This window comes from Poeciliopsis prolifica, unplaced genomic scaffold (assembly GCF_027474105.1).
Source record: "Poeciliopsis prolifica strain line A6 unplaced genomic scaffold, Auburn_PproV2 SCAFFOLD231, whole genome shotgun sequence".
In the NCBI taxonomy this organism is placed as follows: domain Eukaryota; kingdom Metazoa; phylum Chordata; class Actinopteri; order Cyprinodontiformes; family Poeciliidae; genus Poeciliopsis; species Poeciliopsis prolifica.
In genome coordinates, this window is record NW_026562606.1 from 1 (window position 1) to 14,601 (window position 14,601).

At 41.8% G+C, this 14,601-nt stretch overlaps 8 non-coding genes across 8 annotated transcripts; all 8 read left to right on the forward strand.

Annotated features, from left to right (window-relative positions):
* The first annotated feature begins 779 nt into the window (after positions 1–779).
* trnae-uuc (transfer RNA glutamic acid (anticodon UUC)) lies at positions 780–851 on the forward strand. Its single transcript has one exon. It is a non-coding gene; the product is annotated as a tRNA-Glu (tRNA).
* Positions 852–1,480: 629 nt separating this feature from the next.
* trnae-uuc (transfer RNA glutamic acid (anticodon UUC)) lies at positions 1,481–1,552 on the forward strand. The gene has a single exon. It is a non-coding gene; the product is annotated as a tRNA-Glu (tRNA).
* A 634-nt stretch (positions 1,553–2,186) lies between these two features.
* On the forward strand, positions 2,187–2,258 carry trnae-cuc (transfer RNA glutamic acid (anticodon CUC)). The gene has a single exon. It is a non-coding gene; the product is annotated as a tRNA-Glu (tRNA).
* A 281-nt stretch (positions 2,259–2,539) lies between these two features.
* trnae-cuc (transfer RNA glutamic acid (anticodon CUC)) lies at positions 2,540–2,610 on the forward strand. Its single transcript has one exon. It is a non-coding gene; the product is annotated as a tRNA-Glu (tRNA).
* Positions 2,611–3,762: 1,152 nt separating this feature from the next.
* trnae-cuc (transfer RNA glutamic acid (anticodon CUC)) lies at positions 3,763–3,835 on the forward strand. The gene has a single exon. It is a non-coding gene; the product is annotated as a tRNA-Glu (tRNA).
* A 985-nt stretch (positions 3,836–4,820) lies between these two features.
* Positions 4,821–4,892, forward strand: trnae-cuc (transfer RNA glutamic acid (anticodon CUC)). The gene has a single exon. It is a non-coding gene; the product is annotated as a tRNA-Glu (tRNA).
* Positions 4,893–8,680: 3,788 nt separating this feature from the next.
* On the forward strand, positions 8,681–8,752 carry trnae-uuc (transfer RNA glutamic acid (anticodon UUC)). Its single transcript has one exon. It is a non-coding gene; the product is annotated as a tRNA-Glu (tRNA).
* Positions 8,753–9,355: 603 nt separating this feature from the next.
* Positions 9,356–9,427, forward strand: trnae-cuc (transfer RNA glutamic acid (anticodon CUC)). The gene has a single exon. It is a non-coding gene; the product is annotated as a tRNA-Glu (tRNA).
* Positions 9,428–14,601: the final 5,174 nt, after the last annotated feature.

Genomic DNA, 14,601 nt, shown 5'->3' on the forward strand with positions numbered 1-14,601 from the left:
TGATCAACTTTTTAACACCCTGTATTTATTGATTATGAATGACTGCTTGAAATTTTTTGGAAAATGCACACGCTGTCGTGATTGTCTAGTGGTTAGGATTCAACGCTTTCACAGCCGCTGCTGTTCGATTCCCGGTCAGGGAAATCCTTTACTTTCTACATTCCCCATTGTTTTAATCAACTTTTTAACGCCTGTCTTATTGATTATGAATGACTGCTTGCAAAGTTTACAAAAGTGCACAGAGTTGTCCCTGATTGTCTAGTGGTTAGGATTCGGCGCTTTCACCTCCGGCCCGGGTTCGATTCCCGGTCATGGAAATCCTTTCCTTTCTATGTTCCCCATTGTTTTTGATCAACTTTTTAACGCCCTGTCTTTATTGATTATGAAGGACTGCTTGCAAAGTTTACAAAAATGCACAGAATAGTCCCTGATTGTCTAGTGGTTAGAATTCGGCACTCTCATCTCCGCGGCCCGGGTTCGATTCCCGGTCAGGGAAATCCTTTACTTTCTACGTTTCCCATTGTTTGGATCAACTTTTTAACGCCCTGTCTTTATTGATTATGAATGACTGCTTGCAAAGTTTACAAAAATGCACAGAATAGTCCCTGATTGTCTAGTGGTTAGGATTTGGCGCTCTCACCTCCGAGGCCCGAGTTCGATTCCCGGTCATGGAAAGCCTTTCCTTCTATGTTCCCCATTGTTTTGATCAACTTTTTAACACCCTGTATTTATTGATTATGAAGGACTGCTTGCAAAGCTTACAAAAGTGCACAGAATCGTCCCTGATTGTCTAGTGGTTAGGATTCGGCGCTTTCACCGCCGCGGCCCGGGTTCGATTCCCGGTCAGGGAAATCCTCTCCTTTTTATGTTCCCATTGTTTTAATCAACTTTTTAACGCCCTTTCTTTTAATTATGAAGGACTGCTTGCAAAGTTTACAGAAATACAGAGAATACTCCCTGATGTCTAGTGGTTAGGATTCGGCGCTCTCACCTCTGCGGCCGGGGTCGATTCCCGGATAGGGAAATCCTTTCCTTTTTACGTTCCCCATTGTTTGATCAACTTTTTAACACCCTGTATTATTGATTATGAATGACTGCTTGAAATTTTTTGGAAAATGCACGCAGCTGTCCCTGATTGTCTAGTGGTTAGGATCAACGCTTTCACAGCCGCGGCCGGTGTTCGATTCTTTGTCAGGGAAATCCTTTTCTTTCTACATTCCCCATTGTTTTGATCAACTTTTTAACGCCCTGTCTTTATTGATTATGAATGACTGCTTGCAAAGTTTACAAAAGTGCACAGAGTTGTCCCTGATTGTCTAGTGGTTAGGATTTGGCGCTCTCTCTGCCGCAGCCTTGTTCGATTCCCGTTCAGGGAAGTCTTTTCTTTTCTACGTTACCCATTGTTTTAATCAACTTTTTAACGCCCTGTCTTTAAGATTATGAAGGACTGCTAGCAAAGTTTACAAAATGCACAGAATAGTCCCTGATTGTCTAGTGGTTAGGATTCGGCGCTTTCACCGCCACGGCCCGGGTTCGATTCCCGGTCAGGGAAATCCTTTACTTTCTATGTTCCCCATCGTTTTAATCAACTTTTTAACGCCCTTTCTTTATTGATTATGAAGGACTGCTTGCAAAGTTTACAGAAATACAGAGAATATCCCTGATTGTCTAGTGGTTAGGATTCGGCGCTCTCACCACCGCGGCCCGGGTTCGGTTCCCGGTCAGGGAAATCCTTTCCTTTTTACGTCCCCATTGTTTTGATCAACTTTTTAAAACCCTGTATTTATTGATTATGAATGACTGCTTGAATTTTTTTGGAAAATGCACGCAGCTGTCCCTGATTGTCTAGTGGTTAGGATTTGACGCTTTCACAGCCGCGGCCGGTGTTCGATTCCCGGTCAGGGAAATCCTTTACTTTCTACATTCCCCATTGTTTTAATCAACTTTTTAATGCCCTTTCTTTAATGATTATGAAGGACTACTAGCAAAGTTTACAAAAGTGCATAGAGTTGTCCCTGATGTCTAGTGGTTAGGATTCGGCGCTCTCACTCCGCGGCCGGGTTCGATTCCGGGTCATGGAAAGCCTTCCTTTCTATTTTCCCCATTGTTTTAATCAACTTTTTAACGCCCTGTATTTATTGATTATGAAGGACTGCTTGCAAAGTTTACAGAAATACAGAGAATACTCCCTGATTGTCTAGTGGTTAGGATTAGGCGCTCTCACCGCCGCGGCCCGTGTTCGATTCACGGTCAGGGAAATCCTTTCCTTTTTACGTTCCCCATTGTTTTGATCAACTTTTTAACACCCTGTCTTTATTGATTATGAATGACTGCTTGAAATTTTTGGAAAATGCACACAGCTGTCCCTGATTGTCTAGTGGTTAGGATTCAACGCTTTCACAGCCGCGGCCGGTGTTCGATTCCCGGTCAGGGAAATCCTTTACTTTTACATTCCCCATTGTTTTGATCAACTTTTTAACGCCCTGTCTTTATTGATTATGAATGACTGCTGCAAAGTTTACAAAAGTGCACAGAGTTGTCCCTGATTGTCTAGTGGTTAGGATCGGCGCTCTCACCGCCGCGGCCCGGGTTCGATTCCCGGTCAGGGAAATCCTTTCCTTTTTACGTTCCCCATTGTTTTGATCAACTTTTTAACGCCCTGTCTTTATTGATTATGAAGGACTGCTTGCAAAGTTTACAAAATGCACAGAATAGTCCCTGATTGTCTAGTGGTTAGGATTCGGCGCTCTCACCGCCGCGGCCCCACGTTCGATTCCCGGTCAGGGAAATCCTTACTTTCTACGTTTCCCATTGTTTTGATCAACTTTTTAACACCCTGTATTTATTGATTATGAAGGACTGCTTGCAAAGTTTACAGTAATGCACAGAATAGCCTGATTGTCTAGAGGTTAGGATTCGGCGCTCTCCGCCGCCGCGGCCTGGTTCGATTCCCGGGCAGGGAAAGCATTTACTTTCTACGTTCCCCATTGTTTTGATCAACTTTTTAACGCCCTGTCTTTATTGATTATGAAGGACTGCTTGCAAAGTTTACAAAAATGCACAGAATAGTCCCTGATTGTCTATTGGTTAGGAATCGGCGCTTTCACCGCCGCGGCCCGGGTTCGATTCCCGGTCATGGAAATCCTTTCCTTTCTATGTTCCCCATTGTTTAAACAGCTTTTTAACGCCCTTTCTTTATTAATTATGAAGGACTGCTTGCAAAGTTTACAAAAATGCACAGAATACTCCCTGATTGTCTAGTGGTTAGGATGCTGCGCTCTCACCTCTGCGGCCGGGTTCGATTCCCGGATAGGGAAATCCTTTCTTTACGTTCCCCATTGTTTTGATCAACTTTTTAACACCCTGTATTTATTGATTATGAAGGACTGCTTGAAATTTTTTGGAAAATGCAAGCTGTCCGTGATGTCTAGTGGTTAGGATTCAACGCTTTCACCGCCGCGTCCTGGGTTCGATTCCCGGTCAGGGAAATCCTTTCCTTTCTACATTCCCCATTGTTTTGATCAACTTTTTAACGCCCTGTCTTTATTGATTATGAAGGACTGCTTGCAAAGTTTACAGAAATGCACAGAATAGTCCCTGATTGTCTAGTGGTTAGGATTGCGCTCTCGCCGCCGCGGCCCGGGTTCGATTCCCGGGCCGGGAAAGCCTTTATTTTCTACGTTCCCCATTGTTTTGATCAACTTTTTAACGCCCTGTCTTTATTGATTATGCTTGCAAAGTTTACAGAAATGCACAGAATAGTCCCTGATTGTCTAGTGGTTAGGATTCGGCGCTCTCACCGCCGCGGCCCGGTGTTCGATTCCCGGTCAGGGAAATCCTTTACTTTCTACATTCCCCATTGTTTTGATCAACTTTTTAACGCCCTGTCTTTATTGATTATGAAGGACTGCTTGCAAAGTTTACAGAAATACAGAGACTAGTCCCTGATTGTCTTGTGGTTAGGATTCGGTGTTCTCACCTCCACGGCCCGGGTTCAATTCCCGGTCAGGGAAATCCTTTGTTTTCTACCTTCCCCATTGTTTTGATCAACTTTTTAACGCCCTGTCTTTATTGATTATGAATGACTGCTTGAAATTTTGGAAAATGCACACAGTGTCCGTGATTGTCTAGGTTAGGATTCAACGCTTTCACAGCCGCGGCCGGTGTTCGATTCCCTGTCAGGAAATCCTTTACTTGTTACATTCCCCATTGTGTTGATCAACTTTTTTAACGCCCTGTCTTTATTGATTATGAATGACTGCTTGCAAAGTTTACAGAAATGCACAGAATAGGCCCTGATTGTGTAGAGGTTAGGATTCGGCGCTCTCGCCGCCGCGGCCTGGGTTCGATTCCCGGGTAGGAAAGCCTTTCTTTCTACGTTCCCATTGTTTTGATCAACTTTTTAACGCCTGTCTTTATTGATTATGAATGACTGCTTGCAAAGTTTACAAAAGTGCACAGAGTTGTCCCTGATTGTCTAGTGGTTAGGATTCGGCGCTCTCACCGCCGCGGCCCGGGTTCGATTCCCGATCATGGAAATCCTTTCCTTTCTATGTTCCCCATTGTTATGATCAACTTTTTGACGCCCTGTATTTATTGATTTTGAATGACTGCTTGCAAAGTTACAAAAGTGCACAGAGTTGTCCCTGATTGACTAGTGTTTAGGATTAGGCGCTCTCACTGCCGCGGCCCGGGTCCGATTCCCGGTCAGGGAAATCGTTTCCTTTTTACGTTCCCCATTGATTTAATCAACTTTTAACGCCCTGTATTTATTGATTATGAAGGACTGCTTGCAAAGTTTACAAAAGTGCACAGAGTTGTCCCTGATTGTCTAGTGGTTAGGATTCGGCGCTCTCACCGCCGCGGCCTGGGTTCGTTTCCCGGTCAGGGAAATCCGATCCTTTCTACGTTTCCCATTGTTTTGATCAACTTTTTAACGCCCTGTATTTATTGATTATGAAGGACTGCTTGCAAAGTTTACAGAAATGCACAGAATAGTCCCTGATTGTCTAGAGGTTAGGATTCGGCGCTCTCGCCGCCGCGGCCTGGGTTCGTTTCCCGGGCAGGGAAAGCATTTACTTTCTATGTTCCCCATCGTTTTAATCAACTTTTTAACGCCCTTTCTTTATTGATTATGAAGGACTGCTTGCAAAGTTTACAAAAATGCACAGAATACTCCCTGATTGGCTATTGGTTAGGATTCAACGCTTTCACAGCCGCGACCGGTGTTCAATTTCTGGTCAGGGAAATCCTTTACTTTCTATGTTCCCCTTTGTTTTAATCAACTTTTTAACGCCCTGTCTTTATTGATTATGAAGGACTGCTTGCAAAGTTTACAAAAATGCACAGAATACTCCCTGATTGTCTAGTGGTTAGGATGCTGCGCTCACCTCTGCGGCCGGGTTCGATTCCCGGATAGGGAAATCCTTTCTTTTTTACGTTCCCATTGTTTTGATCAACTTTTTAAAGCCCTGTATTTATTGATTATGAATGACTGCTTGCAAATTTTTTGGAAAATGCACACACCTGTCCCTGATTGTCTAGTGGTTAGGATTCAACGCTTTCACTGCCGTGTCCTGGGTTCGATTCCCGGTCAGGGAAATCCTTTTCTTTCTACATTCCCCATTGTTTTGATCAACTTTTAACGCCCTGTCTTTATTGATTATGAATGACTGCTTGTAAAGTTTACAGAAATGCACAGAATAGGCCCTGATTGTGTAGAGGTTAGGATTCGGCGCTCTCGCCGCCGCGGCCTGGGTTCGATTCCCGGGCGGGAAAGCCTTTCTTTCTACGTTCCCCATTGTTTTGATCAACTTTTTAACGCCCTGTCTTTATTGATTATGAAGGACTGCTTGCAAAGTTTACAGAAATACAGAGAATAGTCCCTGATTGTCTAGTGGTTAGGATTCGGTGTTCTCACCTCCGCGGCCCAGGTTCAATTCACGGTCAGGGAAATCCTTTGTTTTCTACGTTCCCCATTGTTTTGATCAACTTTTTAACGCCCTGTCTTTATTGATTATGAAGGACTGCTTGCAAAGTTTACAGAAATGCACAGAATAGTCCCTGATTGTCTAGTGGTTAGGATTTGGCGCTCTCTCTGCCGCGGCCCGGGTTCGATTCCCGGTCAGGAAATCCTTCCTTTTTACATTCCCCATTGTCTTAATCAACTTTTAACGCCCTGTATTTATTGATTATGAATGACTGCTTGCAATTTTTTTAAAAAATGCACACAGTGTTCCTGATTGTCTAGTGGTTAGGATTCGGCGCTCTCACCCCGGTCCGGGTTCAATTTCCGGTCAGGGAAATCCTTAGTTTTTTACGTTCCCCATTGTTTTAATCAACTTTTTAACACCCTGTATTTATTGATTATGAATAACTGCTTGCAAAGTTTTCAAAAGTGCACAGAATCGTCCCTGATTGTCTAGTGGTTAGGATTCGGCGCTCTAATCGCCGCAAACGGGGTTTGATTCCCGGTCAGGGAAATCCTTTCCTTTTTACGTTCCCCATTGTTTTGATCAACTTTTTAATGCCCTGTATTTATTGATTATGAAAGACTGCTTGCAAAGTTTACAAAAATGCACAGAATAGTCCCTGATTGTCTAGTGGTTAGGATTCGATGCTTTCACCGCGGCCGGTGTTCGATTACCGTCAGGAAATCCTTTACTTTCTACATTCCGATTTGTTTTGATCAACTTTTTAATGTCCTGTCTTTAATGATTATGAAGGACTACTAGCAAACTTTACAAAATGCACAGAATAGTCCCTGATTGTCTAGTAGTTAGGATTCGGCGCTTTCACCGCCGCGGCCCGGGTTCGATTCCCGGTAAGGGAACTCCTTACCTTTCTATGTTCCCCATTGTTTTGATCAACTTTTTAACGCCCTTTCTTTATTTATTATGAAGGACTGCTTGCAAAGTTTACAAAAATGTACAGAATACTCCCTGAATGTCTAGTGGTTAGGATTCGGCGCTCTCACTGCCGCGGCCAGGGTTCGATTCCCGGTCAGGGAAATCCGTTCCTATTTACGTTCCCCATTGTTTTAATAAACTTTTTAACGCCTGTATTTATTGATTATGAAGGACTGCTTGCAAAGTTTACAAACATGCACAGAATCTCCCTGATTGTCTAGTGGTTAGGATGCGGCTCACCGCCGCGAACGGGTTCGATTCCCGGTCAGGGAAATCCTTTCCTTTTTACGTTCCCCATTGTTTTAATCAACTTTTTAACGCCCTGTCTTTATTGATTATGAAGGACTGCTTGCAAAGTTTACAGAAATACAGAGAATAGTCCCTGATTGTCTAGCGGTTAGGATTTGGCGCTCTCTCTGCCGCGGCCCGGGTTCAATTCCCGGTCAGGGAAATCCTTTGCTTTTTACGTTCCCCATTGTTTTGATCAACTTTTTAACGCCCTGTCTTTATTGATTATGAAGGACTGCTTGCAAAGTTTACAGAAATGCACAGAATAGTCCCTGATTGTCTAGTTGTTAGGATTTGTCGCTTTCACTGCCGTGGCCGGGGTTCGAGTCCAGTTCGGGGAAATCCTTTACTTGTTACATTCCCCATTGTGTTGATCAACTTTTTTAACGCCCTGTATTTATTGATTTTGAATGACTGCTAGCAAATTTTTTTTAAAAATGCACACAGCTGTCCCTGATTGTCTAGTGGTTAGGATACGGCGCTTTCACCTCGCCCGGGTTCAATTCCGGTCAGGGAAATCCTTAGTTTTTACGTTCCCCATTGTTTAATCAACTTTTTAACACCCTTATTATGAATGAATAACTGCTTGCAAAGTTTTCAAAAGTGCACAGAATAGTCCCTGATTGTCTAGTGGTTAGGATTCGGCGCTCTAATCGCCGCAAACGGGGTTAGATTCCCGGTCAGGGAAATCCTTTCCTTTTACATTCCCCATTGTTTGATCAACTTTTTAACGCCCTGTCTTTGTTGATTATGAATGACTGCTAGCAAAGTTTACGAAAGTGGACAGAGTTGTCCCTGATTGTCTAGTTAGGATTCGCGATTTCACCTCGGTGGCTGGGTTCGATTCCCGTGGGGAAATTCTTTCCTTTTTACATTCCCCATTGTTTTGATCAACTTTTTAACGCCCTGTCTTTATTGATTATGAAGGACTGCTAGCAAAGTTTACAAATGCACAGAATAGTCCCTGATTGTCTAGAGGTTAGGATTCAACGCTCTCGCCGCAGCGGCCTGGGTTCGATTCCCGGTCAGGGAAATCCTTTCCTTTTTACGTTTCCCATCGTTTAATCAGCTTTTAACGCCCTGTATTTATTGATTATGAATGACTGCTTGCAATTTTTTTTACAAATGCACAGCTGTCCTGATTGTCTAGTGGTTAGGATTCGGCGCTCTCACCGCGTCCCGGGTTCATTTCCGGTCAGGGAAATCCTTAGTTTTTCTACGTTCCCCATTGTTTTAATCAACTTTTTAACACCCTGTATTTATTGATTATGAATACTGCTTGCAAAGTTTCAAAAGTGCACAGAATCGTCCTGATTGTCTAGTGGTTAGGATTCGGCGCTCTAATCGCCGCAAACGGGGGGATTCCCGGTCAGGGAAATCCTTTCCTTTTTACATTCCCCATTGTTTTGTTCAACTTTTTAACGCCCTTTCTTTATTGATTATGAAGGACTGCTTGCAAATTTTTTGAAAAATGCACACAGCTGTCCCTGATTGTCTAGTGGTTAGGATTCGGCGCTTTCACCGCCGCGGCCCGGGTTCGATTCCCGGTCAGGGAAATCCTTTCCTTTTTACGTTCCCCATTGTTTTGATCAACTTTTTAACGCCCTGTATTTATTGATTATGAAGGACTGCTTGCAAAGGGTCACGGATGTCTAGTGGTTAGGATTCGCCGCGCCGGGTTCGATTCCCGGTCAGGGAAATCCTTTGCTTTTTACGTTCCCCATTGTTTTGATCAACTTTTTAACGCCTGTCTTTATTGATTATGAAGACTGCTTGCAAAGTTTACAAAATACAGAGAATAGTCCCTGATTGTCTAGCGGTTAGGATTTGGCGCTCTCTCTGCCGCGGCCCGGGTTCAATTCCCGGTCAGGGAAATCCTTTGCTTTTTACGTTCCCCATTGTTTTGATCAACTTTTTAACGCCCTGTCTTTATTGATTATGAAGGACTGCTTGCAAAGTTTACAGAAATGCACAGAATAGTCCCTGATTGTCTAGTGGTTAGGATTTGTCGCTTTCACTGCCGTGGCCGGGGTTCGAGTCCAGTTCGGGGAAATCCTTTACTTGTTACATTCCCCATTGTGTTGATCAACTTTTTTAACGCCCTGTATTTATTGATTTTGAATGGACTGCTTGCAAATTATTTGGAAAATGCATACCTGTCCCTGATTGTCTAGCGGTTAGGATTCGTCGCTCTCACCGCCGCGGCCCGGGTTCAATTCCCGGTCAGGGAAATCCTTTCCTTTTTACGTTCCCCATTGTTTTGATCAACTTTTTAACGCCCTTTCTTTATTGATTATGAAGGACTGCTTGCAAAGTTTACAAAATTCAACAGAATAGTCGCTGATTGTCCAGTGGTTAGGATTCGGCGCTTTCACCTTTGTTGCCTGGGATCAATTCCCGGTCAGGAAAATCCTTTGCTTTTTACGTTCCCCATTGTTTTGATCAATTCTTTAACACAATGTATTTATTGATTATGAAGGACTGCTTGCAAGTTTTTTTAAAAATGCACACAGCTGTTCCTGATTGTCTAGTCGTTAGGATTCGGCGCTTTCACTGCCGCGGCCCGTGTTTGATTCCCGTTCAGGGAAATCCTTTCCATTTTATGTTCCCCATTGTTTTGATCAACTTTTTAACGCCCTGTATTTATTGATTGTGAATGACTGCTTGCATATTTTTTTTAGAAATGCACACAGCTGTTCCTGATTGTATAGTGGTTAGGATTCGACGCTTTCCCATCCGTGGCCTGGGTTCGAATCCCGTTCGCGGAAATCCTTTCCTTTTTACGTTCCCCCAGAGACCAGACAGGCAAGCTGAGGGAAGGAGTGTAATAAACATAAAGGGAACTGAGGAGGAAAAAATGAACAAAGGGAAAAACACTGAGATAATATAAAAGTGAAAGTGTAAACAAGAAACAGCCCAGAAACATGAGAAAATTATTAGCAAAAGGCAAAAAGTCATTAATTGTGTGAAAAAACACAAGAATAAACTTGATTTGCTCATTTTTCTTTCTTACTAAGACATTGATTGCATGTTAGGAAAGTATTTGTTGTGTTTCCTCTCAATAAATAGGTCAGAATGACAAAAGGAAAGCAACACATCTGTGATGCAAAGAGAATGAAATTGGCTTGAACAACCACTGAGTGGAAAACAGGTTCGCAAGTAATCAGCTGCAAACATTAAGGACACAATTAGAAAATTCCTGAAGAAATTTAAGTATGCCCGTTGGTTTGGACCCAGCATTCTGATGCTAAATGCTAGCCTTGGCTGAAAAAGATTACAAAGTATCATGTGGAGAATCACAAGAATGTTCACTAACATGGACTTGCACCATTCAGTATGTTAAAATAAGTGTATGAGCCAGAATGGTAATGTTCGCATGAATACTGTCAGTATTTATGCGAACATTATGAATACCATGAAAACATGGTATTCACTATACCAAACATGGTATAGTATTACATGGGTAATAAGCCAGACAAGTAGCTAATACCGATAAATGGCTAATGCTAATGCTCTGCCTTGCTGTGCAAGTCTTATTGGGCAGGCCCCAATAAGATGTATCTCAACAGGGAGTTTTGTTGTGTTTCAGGGTAGTTATGTAACCATAGTAACCAGTTGTTTTTATATGAAAGTGTCAATGGCAGCTACTTGGTACAGGGGATTACTTCCTAAGCTAACTTTTATTGTATTTTGTCGTTATTATGACCTCCACTGCATATGCGAGACACTTCATGATTTTTTGCAGTTCATGTTAGGAAATTTGAATCAGGTTGGCATTAATTGGAAATCTGAACTATCACACAAAAACATTAGACTTTCAAAAAAAGTAGGATTTGCTGATGACTGCATACCTGTAGTGTGAACGCAGCCGTTGTCCTCCTTGCCATAGCAATGCTTCCTGGCAATAAATCTTATACTGTTTGAAGTCATGTTTTTTGTTTCCCCTCATGGTGCCACTTTTGTAAGGATGATGCATTTGTTGGTTGAGCAGCGGTGGTGATGTGGGATGGCATGTCTGTTATCCCCACTCTTGAGTCACCCAAAGAATAATAACAGAACAATGTCCAACCTTGAGTTATTTTTCAGGAACAGAAGTCTCGCTGGTTAAACTGAAAAGTCCTCGGATTATCATGATGGAGGACATCAAGAAAAAGCTGAGACAGATGACCTGTTCATTCAGTTTGAACTCAAGCGAGTCTTTCTTTTGCTCTTTAAATACATGAGCTGGAGGGTTAATGGGAGGTGTTGCTTGAGTAATATCTGTGTAATTTATTGTTAACAAGAAAAAACATCCAACACAACCTTATTATGAAGATTATATAGTTATATAAAAGATTTTATTTTCCCATCACTCTTTCTTAGCTTACTGTACAGATATTTATCCAAATGCATGTAATGGATGATCATTCTGCTGGCTGGTCATACAAGTGATCATAATGTCATCAAAGCTGTTTTCAATGTGGGGACGCAGGACTTTATCTAGAAACTTTTCTCTCAGATTATCCGGCGGTCATAAGTGGAGTGAAGTGTTTTCCATCTATTCGTTCCTCTTTTTGCCTTGATTTCCTGAGCCTGCTGCATTACCAAGAAGAGCGGAACAATTACTACCTTCAGTGAGGTCAGAACCTGTATCCTGTGATTTCTGTGATTGGAGGGGGGATCTTTGATGTTGGCATCTGAACAAGCACATCGCAAAGTTTGAAAGAAGTTGTTCTGTGGCATTCTGAGCACTATTTAAGTGCTGAACCATTTCAGAAAACAACAGCGTGTTCCGAGAAATGAAAGCGGCCATCAAATGTATATCTATGTAAATAATTACTTATTCTACTTAGAAAAAACTTTTTACACGAGTAAGTGTATTTATTTGTGGCTAGTAATAATCATAATCCATGATTCTGAGAAAATGTCAATGTCCGCTCACTGACTATCAATTTTGAATAGTGTGCACACTGATATTTGTGCATAAATGTGTTTGTATGTGCCAATGGGTGAATGTGGTTGTAGTGTGAAATGTTTTCAGTGGTCAGTCTGACCTTTCTGTCCTTTCTTCCTTCTATCCTTTCATTCTTGCAGTCTACCTCCATTCTTTCCCTATGTCCTTTATCCTTTTTACATTGTAGCTTCTTTCTTTCCTTGTCTTTGTCATTTCTTCCTCTTTTATATTTTTTTTATCTTCCTTTTCTTCTTGATTTTCATATATCCTCCATCTATCTATTGTTTCCTCTCAAAGGATTTTTTTTTTGTTTTTCTGGTGAGCCTTTCCATTGTAGAATTAATTATCTGGCAATATTTCGCAGAACATTGTATTATTTAATAGTTTCTGCAACACAAAAAGGACTCTGGGATGTTGAGTCTGCAAAATGGAATTTTAACAAAGAGAATCAGTGGTGAGCTGGCAGTGCTTGGTGCAGAGTTCCTGCTAAAGACGGTTCGAATCCTTTGCTTGTTTCCATTCTGTCCTAACACTGACCGGTTGCTGTCATCTGGAGTCCAGGGCCATCTGTCATGGCTAATAAGAAAAAGGAATACTGTACTGAAAGTGATATCACTCAGTCTTTACTCGTTCTATCAGCTCAGTTCAGTTTATTTTATTTTACTTTTTTATTTGAGACAACCAATAAATAATGACAGAGTTGAAGAGCAAATTCTGCCTTTTTAGTTGATTTCATATGCAAGGATGAAAGCACTCTGAGATGTTTTAGTTTTTGTGACTTTTTCAGGAGCTCAGAGTTGAAATGAGCTGACAGGCCACATCTCCACAACCCAAATCCGTCTTGTTAGCAGTGAACTGATGAAGCTGCGCACCACACTTGAAATGATCAACATCCCCGGACCCGTTTTCTCGGCCATTTCCCTTTAAAGCAAATCTGCTTTGAGCCAACATAATGTCCCAATATTTCTATGTGCTTTGAACTGTTATGGTTTTCACATCACAGGCACCAACTGTCAGCTCTTTCTTGATATTTATGATGACAGACAAGGAAAGTGGAGCATAACTAAACATTTGAATGAAATAACTTCAACCTTTTTAGCAAAGTGCTCAGCCTCAGTCAGCTTGGTCTAATAAATAACAATGAATAACATAAGAAGTAATAAATAATAAATACATAACATAATTGTAATTAAAATAAATAATAAAATAAGTATCAGTCTCAGGCATTCCAGATTGTCCAGCCAATCAGTGGCCACCATGCTCTGGCAGTGCTGTCATATTACAGCTCATACATAATTAAAAAATAATGGATACAGTATCGTTAAAAAACAGAAAGAAAACCACACTGACCTGATGACTGGGGTGAGAAATACTCTCAGAGGAGAATTCCTTCCACAATATCATGTGACAGTTCACAGGTTTCTCATATTGGATGGCTCTATTGGGTTCTATTACAGATTTAATTGCATCTGCTTGATCCTCACATCTGCATAATTTTCATCTACTTCAATGCTGAAAAGTTGAGCAAATGCGTCATTCACCTCTGGTACTCTGTCATCTTTATCATTCCAGAAAAGTGCTGCTTTCACCAGTCGGTGTCTATTCCAGGTATTACATTACTATGGACAGATGATTTTTTATTCTTCTGTCAAGATCCTTTAAAAATTTGCCCTGAAGGAGTTGATCTCATTGGCATTCACACTCTAATTTTCTCACTTCCTCCTCGCTGTCATGGCCTCTCAGCACCTGCTCTGTTCTCTCGTCAAAAGGAATCGAAGGAGTTGACATCAGGCAGGAAGAGTTCGGCTGGGAATAGAGTCCTGACCCAGATAGTGGCAGAAGCTGCCCATCCATCGATCCTTCCATACCCTGGCAGGCCTGACACGTGCTAAAAACATACTGAGTAATCTACTTGCATTCGGAGGGAGGGGTGGGCCGAGTTGGTTTTAGGCACAAAACGCACCACACTGAAACAGAAGGTCCTCCACTGGTGATAAAGAACGGTTATCGATTAGAAAATTGCATGTAAGAGCAAACTTCAAACAAGCACTCACCATAATGTCTGATACTGCAATATCTATCTTAATTAGAATAACAAACATGTGAAAGATAATGGGATTATCTGGTACTCTGTAGGAATGCAGACTGTATCGATTTTATAATGTCTCTAAATCAGACATGTTTGATGATGCAGATGGAATGGAAGTAGCAGGAGGGTTTTTAATAAGCGGCTCATGTTGGAAAAAACAAAATGGTTTCATTTTTCAAGTCATAAGAGATATATCAGTGTTGTTGTGCGATGAACTGGCGACCTTCTTGGAACACCTGCTGACCCTCAAGCCTGTTTTATACTTTAGGGGAGAATTCAAAAATATCTGTACCAAGTCAGTGTCAGTATCAGTTAGTGTTTTAAAATGTTTCAGTTTCAGATTTCTCATTGAAACTTTCTTATTTCTGTGTCCTGCCACCAAT